Raw genomic sequence first — 7,434 nt, 5'->3', positions numbered from 1 at the left:
ACTTTATTTTGAACTGTCGCATAGAACTTAGAATTTGGGTTTTGTTTTATATTGCATGACATTTAATTTAAATTTAAAGATGCCTAAATTTGATTATTAAGTAGTTAAACATAAAACCCAAATTTTTATTAAAACATATGTAAATATCACTTTTCCATTGCTAGGTTATAACTTTATTTAGACTAATAAATAAAATAAAATTAACTAAGTTTTCAATGGTAATCACATTTTTCAAGAAAATATTAGATTAATCATATTTCATCCACTCATTAGTTTTTTAAAAATAAGCTAAGTTTTATTCTAAGATAAAAAAAATTGTTTTAAAATGTCTATTTTATAAATTCCGATAACTTTGCTATGTCATCTCAGTGGTCGATGTAATCTCCTAAATTCGGGCTTAACGTCTAAGTTAGATTGGGGAGGTTACAATAATGGTTATGAAATTATAGTTTAGGTACCTGATTTGACTACAAAAGTTTAAATACTTAACCAAAAGAAAGGTATAATTTGAGGGTTGTTTATTCAATTAAGCCAAATAATTATATATATATATATATATATATATATATATATAAGCATGAGTTTTAAAAAAAACTTTTGAACCAACAAAAATACCTTTTATTTTTCATCATATTACTACGTTGGCATTTTTTTTTTTGATAAAATGACTAGGTATTTTATTGAAAAAGAATAAAACAAACTGGAGGCCCATATCATTGGACCCAGACCAAATTCAACAAACAGAAAACAAAAACCGGCCTCACTAAAATATTAATAGTGAAGACCTCCTAACCAGCAAGTAACGTACTAACATAATGGAAAAACAGAAAGCAATAAATGAAAAGAAGAAAAGAAATCGAAATATCCACCCCGCTCAATTCAAAAACGGCTGGATACCATTATATCTATCGATTAGTCATTTCAAAAATCCATCTGTTCTGACGATAGCAGTTCCCAAAGATTAGGCTTTATTTGCTATTTTCTTTTGAGATCATTTCCTTCAACTGCTCCTTCAGTCTGGCTTTCTTGGCCATCTTCTCTTCGAAGTGAAAACATGGCAACTCAGCTCTTCTCCCATCAGGTAAATGGTTTCTTCTCTATGAAGAGCGTCTTTTGCTAGTCTATGTGCATGCAAGTTCTCTGATCTGTGAATATGCTGAAAGATAATCTCTTGAAAACAAGGTTTCTTATTCTGAATGTCTCTAATAATAGCTCCAATCACTAATTTATCTGTTAAAGTCATTTGACATTTTTTTGTTATTGTTTTGGAGTCCCCATGAGTTTGACCGATTGAATTCTTAATGAGATCCCTAACCTTGTACCTTCTAAACATGCATACGCTTCTATTGTGAACGGGGATATTTGTCATTTGAAGTGACTTTTCTGTACCTGAGATTAGCAAGATTAGGGATAAAATCCCAAGAAATTCGCCAAATAGTTATTGCAATTTTTTAGGGTAGCTATAGGCTCCAAAATTTCCTATAAAATTCTTTAGTTTCGGTCTGTAATAAATTAGTAGGATTCAAAATAGCATCTTGTAATAGTTTATAGGCACTGCATACTGAAAACTCGTCGGATAATTCTCCTTTCCAAACTTGAGTATCCTCGTGATCAGTCTCTGCAAGAGGGATCTGTAGAATTTTCTAAGCAATTTTCGTTTGAAAGGTACTATTAATCAAATCCGACCTCCATTTTTTGTTTGTATTATCAATAAGATCCGAGACTAACTGCAATTCCCCATTATTTGATCTGTTATGTCCGTCAATTGTATCAATCCCTTGTATCCAGCTATCTTCCCAGATAGAAATGTTGTCTCCCCTGCCCACTCTCCAGCGCATCCCTTTTTGGAGAAGTCCCTTTGCTGCCCAAATACTCTTCCAAGTAAGTGAAGGTAAATTTCCCAACTCTACCTTTAGAAAACTTAATTACGGATAGTATTTTGCTTTTAAAACTCTGGCTAATAAAGAATTTGGATAATTAATAAGGCGTCAACATTGTTTAGCTAATAACGCAATATTAAATTGACCAAGATTTCAAAAACCTAAACCACCATTTTCTTTTAAAGAACAAAGGTTTTTCCAAGTACACCAATGAATTCCACTTTTTCCATGTCCCTTCTGCCACCAGAACCTCACAATGATACTTTCCAATTCTTCACATAGAACTTTAGGTAATAAAAAAAACCATCGTATAAGTTGGTATAGTCTGAAGAATGGCCTTCATAAATACTTATTTTCCACCCTACGATAAGTACCTGTTACTCCAATTATCAATACGTTTTTTGAGTTAGTCTTTCAAGTTTTGAAAAGATTCATTTTTTCTCCAACCCACCATATTAGGCAACCCTAAATAACGATGTGGTTCATTCGAACTACGTACCCCCAATAGATTGACAACCAGCCTCTTATCTTCCTCCAACGTGTTCTTGCTAAAGAATACTATTGATTTGTCAAAGTTCACACATTGACCCAAACAAGATTTGTACTCGCAGAGAATGTCCTTGAATAGATTAGCACCCGTACTTGTTGCCTCCCTAAATAATATGCAATCATTAACGAATAAAAGATGAGATACCTGTGGGCCATTTCTATTAACCTTAACACCTTTTAAGAAGCTTCCATTCGTTGCTAGTCTCAGTAGGCTCTATAGACCCTCACCACATAAAAGAAATAAGAAGGGGCTTAGCGGATCACCTTGTCTAAGTCCTCTAGTTGGTAGAAACTTATCCCCGTTATGCCCATTAATGATTACTGAATAAGAAACAGTGGTTGCACATTTCATAATAACATCTACCTAGCTTTGATCAAACCCCATTCGTATCATTACCTCCTTTATAAAATTCCATTCAACCCTATCATATGATTTACTCATATCGAGCTTAAAGGCCATATACCCTTTTTTCCCCAATCTCTTCTGTTTTAACTTATGCAACATTTCATAAGCTAACAGCACATTATCTGATATTAATTGACCTGGCACAAAGGCACTCTACGTTTTATCAATGCATTTTTCAATAACTCCTCGAAATCGATTTGCTATTACCTTTGCCAAAATTTTGTAAAGTACATTACATAGACTAATCAGTCGAAATTGCATCATATTAGAGGGGCTAGTAACTTTTGGGATAAGTACTATATTGGTAGAGTTAATTGGACTAACCTCCATATCCTTATTTAGAATTCATAAGAAAGGAGGTGACTTCTTCTCCAACAATTTGCCAGCATTTCTGATAAAATAGAGCTGGAAATTCGTCTTCTCCTGGTGCCTTCATGGGTCCCATGTCGAATACTGCTTCTGTAATTTCATCTTTAGTGTATGTTGTTGTAAGTTTTTGGTTACCTTTCGCATAGACACAACGCTCGATCCCTGATACTATATGTTCGTAGTTCCCCCTACCTTCTACCGAAAACAATATTTGAAAATAAGACCGCGCAACACCTATTTTCTGCAAGACACCATTTCTCTTCCGTCTTCGTTTTTTAACTTGTAAATGAGATTTGTCCTCTGCCTCTGTGATGCTTGACTGTGAAAAAATGTTGTGTTTTTATCACCAAATTTCAACCAGTTTAGTCTGGCCCTCTGTTCCTAGTAACATTCATCTTTTTCGATCTCAAAATTCAAATTAATTTTCGTATCAATCAACTTAGCTACATTCTTATAATTTCTTTCAGCTTCAGCCAACCACTAGTTTTTCCGTTAGAATCTGTTTTTTTCTTTTTTCTATTTATTTGAATTTTCCCAGCCCACTTCTTCAAGCCTTTTTTTCAAATTTTCTAGCTTCTGTAATAGCTCCCCTGAAGATTTCTCCCACAAACACTTGACTTCATTAATGAAAGACTCCTTCAAGGACCACCAAACTTCAAATTTGAAATTATTGTTCCTCAATCGTTCATCACATTTCCTTGTATTAATAAGAAGAGGGCAGTGATCTGAAAATGAATGCACTAGATGTTGGACTTTCACCTCCGAAAACATAGCAATCCATTCTGTGTTAGCGACACCTCTGTCTAGTCGTTCTTGTATGTTCGTCTCCAGTAAATTACCTTTCTCCCAAGTGAACCAGCTACCATCAAAGCCCACATCATTCAGTTGACATTTCTTTAGTGTTCTTCAAAAAAGTTCCATCCTTTTTTTATCTCTAGGCAGCCCTCTTTTTTTCGAATCTATACATAATTTCATTGAAGTCTCCACAAACAAACCAAAGGGTTTCCACATCAGTAGCTAAGCTTTTCAAAGCAGCCCATGAATCATTCTTATCTAGCACATATGGGGATCCATAGAATCCTGTAAATCTCCAATTGGTTTCTTTATCCTTGTCTTCAACTACCATATCAATGTGTCTTTTAGAAAAACGGAGCATTATATTAAGATCAGTCCTCCATGCTAGACACAATCCTCCTCCCATACCTTCTGAGTCAACTTCAATACCATTCGCATAACCACATCTTCTACGAGCTCGTTCCATCTATTTTCTACTAAACTTTGTCTCCGTAAAGAAGATTATTTGGGGATTATGTATCTTTAGTAAATGCTAAAGTCTTTTAATAGTCCATTGTCTCCCCAAACCACGGACGTTCCAACTTATGATTTTCATTGCACCTGGTCAGCTTGCCTCTTGGCAACCACCGATGATAAAAGATTAAATTCCACCATTCTTCTATTTCTTGTTATTGCATTACCACTCTCTTCATTTTCTGTTAGATCTTCCATCTCCCCCTGTTTCACTTTTTCCCCTCCTCCCTTATTAAGGTATCATCTTGCAAATTATGCTCCATGGCCATTTGTATCTAATTGGACCAAAATTTGTCCTTCCGTTGATTTACAGATGACACCCCTCCTTCTATGTTAAAACCTAAAATCGGACCAATGGCTTTCCCCTTCTTTTTTTCATATCCCCATTCAAAGATCTAAGCCCTACAACCTGATTATCCGTCCAACTTTTTTCTCATTTTCCTTCACCCTCTTCTCATGGCTATATACTATTCATTGAAATGGCTCTTCGAGATTGTGCTCGCAATGATAAATTCCAACCCAATTCAGCAATATCCACCCCTAACATCATTTTTGCCTCACAAAAAGAGTCATTATGTCCCAATCGTCCTTAGTAGAAACAGAAAAGCGATAGACGTTCATACTTAAATTTAACATACGAGCATATCCTGCAACACATAACCTACTTCTTTTTTTTCAAGGGCTTCCTAACGTCAATTTGTACCCTTACCCTCATGTAATTACGGTTTTCCTTCCTTAAATTTGACCCATCATACTCCAAGAAAGCTCCTATAAAATTACCCAATTGTATTGCTAGACTTTCAGAAAATAACCCTATTAGGACATCATGAATTTGTACCCAAAAAGAGATAAAAACTAGTGGTACTTTTAGTGGATCCTCTCCTCTTTTCAGTTTACAAAGTATTAACAAATGATTATTGAAAGTCCATGGTAAACCTTTCAAAACCCTCTCCATATCCATAGTATGAAAAAACTGAAAAAGGTACCTTTTTTCCCCTAGATCTCGAATATGGACCCCACAAGCAGGATGCCACAGGTTTGCCATAGTGCTTTTCATGGTTGGATAGTGAATTATACTAGTTGTTAGGAAACATCCCACAAGCTGAAATTCTCCCACTTCTCTTTGCATACTCGGATCTACCTGGATCTGTAAGATTTCTTCTTCTTCCTCATTGAGCGACAATTATGCTAATTCAGTCTCCATGAATGCAGGTTTGAAGGCCAGAACACGATCACCACTCTCCCAATCGTATGAATAAGAGTAGCCTGAAGACGTTAATTGCAACTAAGAAACAAACAAAGACTAAAGATAAGAAAACCTAAAACTCATGCTAGAGGCGGCAGACAATATCGTGCTAGGGTAGCAGACTTTCATAATTAAGTTACTACATTGGCATTTAGATATAATAATGGTATATAATTTAGAATTATTAGTTAAAATTTGATGTAAAATAGAAGTTATGATAATTATACAACTGAAAATAGTTATAATTTAATAGAAGTTGTGATAATTACACATGTAAAAAATATAATTTAATTTATAATTATTAATTAAAATTTATGCTAATTTGAAAATAAATTTATTACTTAAATAGAACTTTAACCATGAAATATAGGAAATAATTATGATAATATAATTATAATTACAATAATTAATCAAAAGTTTTATGTAAAAAATGCTAATTTTATTGATGTAAAATTGAGTTATTACTTGAATAGAATTCCAAGCATCTTAATAATCACACAATCAATGTGAGAGTTATATATCAAATAAGATTTAAGTTTAGCTTTATAAATAGCATCCTTATGCACATTTGGTCAAGTAGCATCTAAAAACAAATGGAGATTATTAACATTAATAAATTAGAATTATATTAAAACAAATAAAACATTAAAGTGATGGTTCTTGAAAAGGCAATATTGAATTATATTCGAATAACAATGATATTGGAAAGAGATAGAAGATATTTTAATTGACAAGGGAGTAATTGTTATTATATTATGCTATGAAAGAGCACTTTGAGAAACAAATGGGTACAAATTTACTCTTAATTACAATAAATTATTATTTTTCAGTTGATATTAATTAATTTTATTTATATTAATTTTTTGCTATGGTTATTTTTTGGTGATAATTATTAGCATGGTTATTAATGTCAAACAAAATATTTCAATGAGAAAAAAAAAAAAAGCAAGGTAGATAAAAGGAAATTATCATTATTAATAATAGTTTATTAATAGTTTTACTTTAAATATTTATATTTTTCGATTAGAATTTTATATGATTTTTAATTTAGAATGATTTATTGTAATTAATCTAGTCTATGTTTTATAATTTTAATTTAAAATGTTGCATTTGTAATTAATTTTTGTAAGGAGATTTCGCTGAGAATGAGAGGCAATTATTATAAAAGCAATTTCTTGATGAAAAATCCTATCATTATTTTTATTAAATGAATTTATATAATAGATGAAAAGTTAATCTTTATATTTAAATTATTATGATTCCACTGCCAAAAATTGTAAAAAATCAAATTATTTTACTTTAAATGTTAAATTTATTATTTATATAATAAATAATTTTTATTTATATATAATTTAGGCTATTTTACTCAAATATTCTACAAAAATAATTAATTATTTAAATGACCCTAATTCAAAAGCAATCACCTAAATAACCTGAAATGAACAGTAAAATTAGATTATGGGAACTAGATGGCCGACACCACTATTTTTTCTATTAAAAAAATAATTTTCAAGGTTTTGGACATTAAATGGTCGACACCCATGTATTTTTTTTTCAAAAATTTTTTTTTGGGTGCTAGTGTCACAGGCCGCAGTTCAAAGCCCGTGACCATCGCACCAAATGCATCCAATGGAGGTCTATTGCTTAGATGGGTATCATTTGGCCTACGAGAACTG

The 7,434-nt window shown here is 32.3% G+C and overlaps 1 long non-coding RNA gene across 1 annotated transcript; it reads left to right on the top strand.

Annotated features, from left to right (window-relative positions):
- Positions 1-1,357: 1,357 nt before the first annotated feature.
- Positions 1,358-5,962, top strand: LOC105783387 (uncharacterized). Its single transcript, XR_001130059.2, has 3 exons — positions 1,358-1,665; positions 1,789-1,891; positions 5,725-5,962. It is a non-coding gene; the product is annotated as an uncharacterized LOC105783387 (long non-coding RNA).
- The last annotated feature ends 1,472 nt before the right edge of the window (positions 5,963-7,434 follow it).

The sequence above is a fragment of the Gossypium raimondii genome, chromosome 13 (assembly GCF_025698545.1).
Source record: "Gossypium raimondii isolate GPD5lz chromosome 13, ASM2569854v1, whole genome shotgun sequence".
NCBI lineage: Eukaryota > Viridiplantae > Streptophyta > Magnoliopsida > Malvales > Malvaceae > Gossypium > Gossypium raimondii.
The sequence above is the reverse complement of the archived record's forward strand: the minus strand, read 5'-3'. Positions and strand labels throughout refer to the sequence as shown.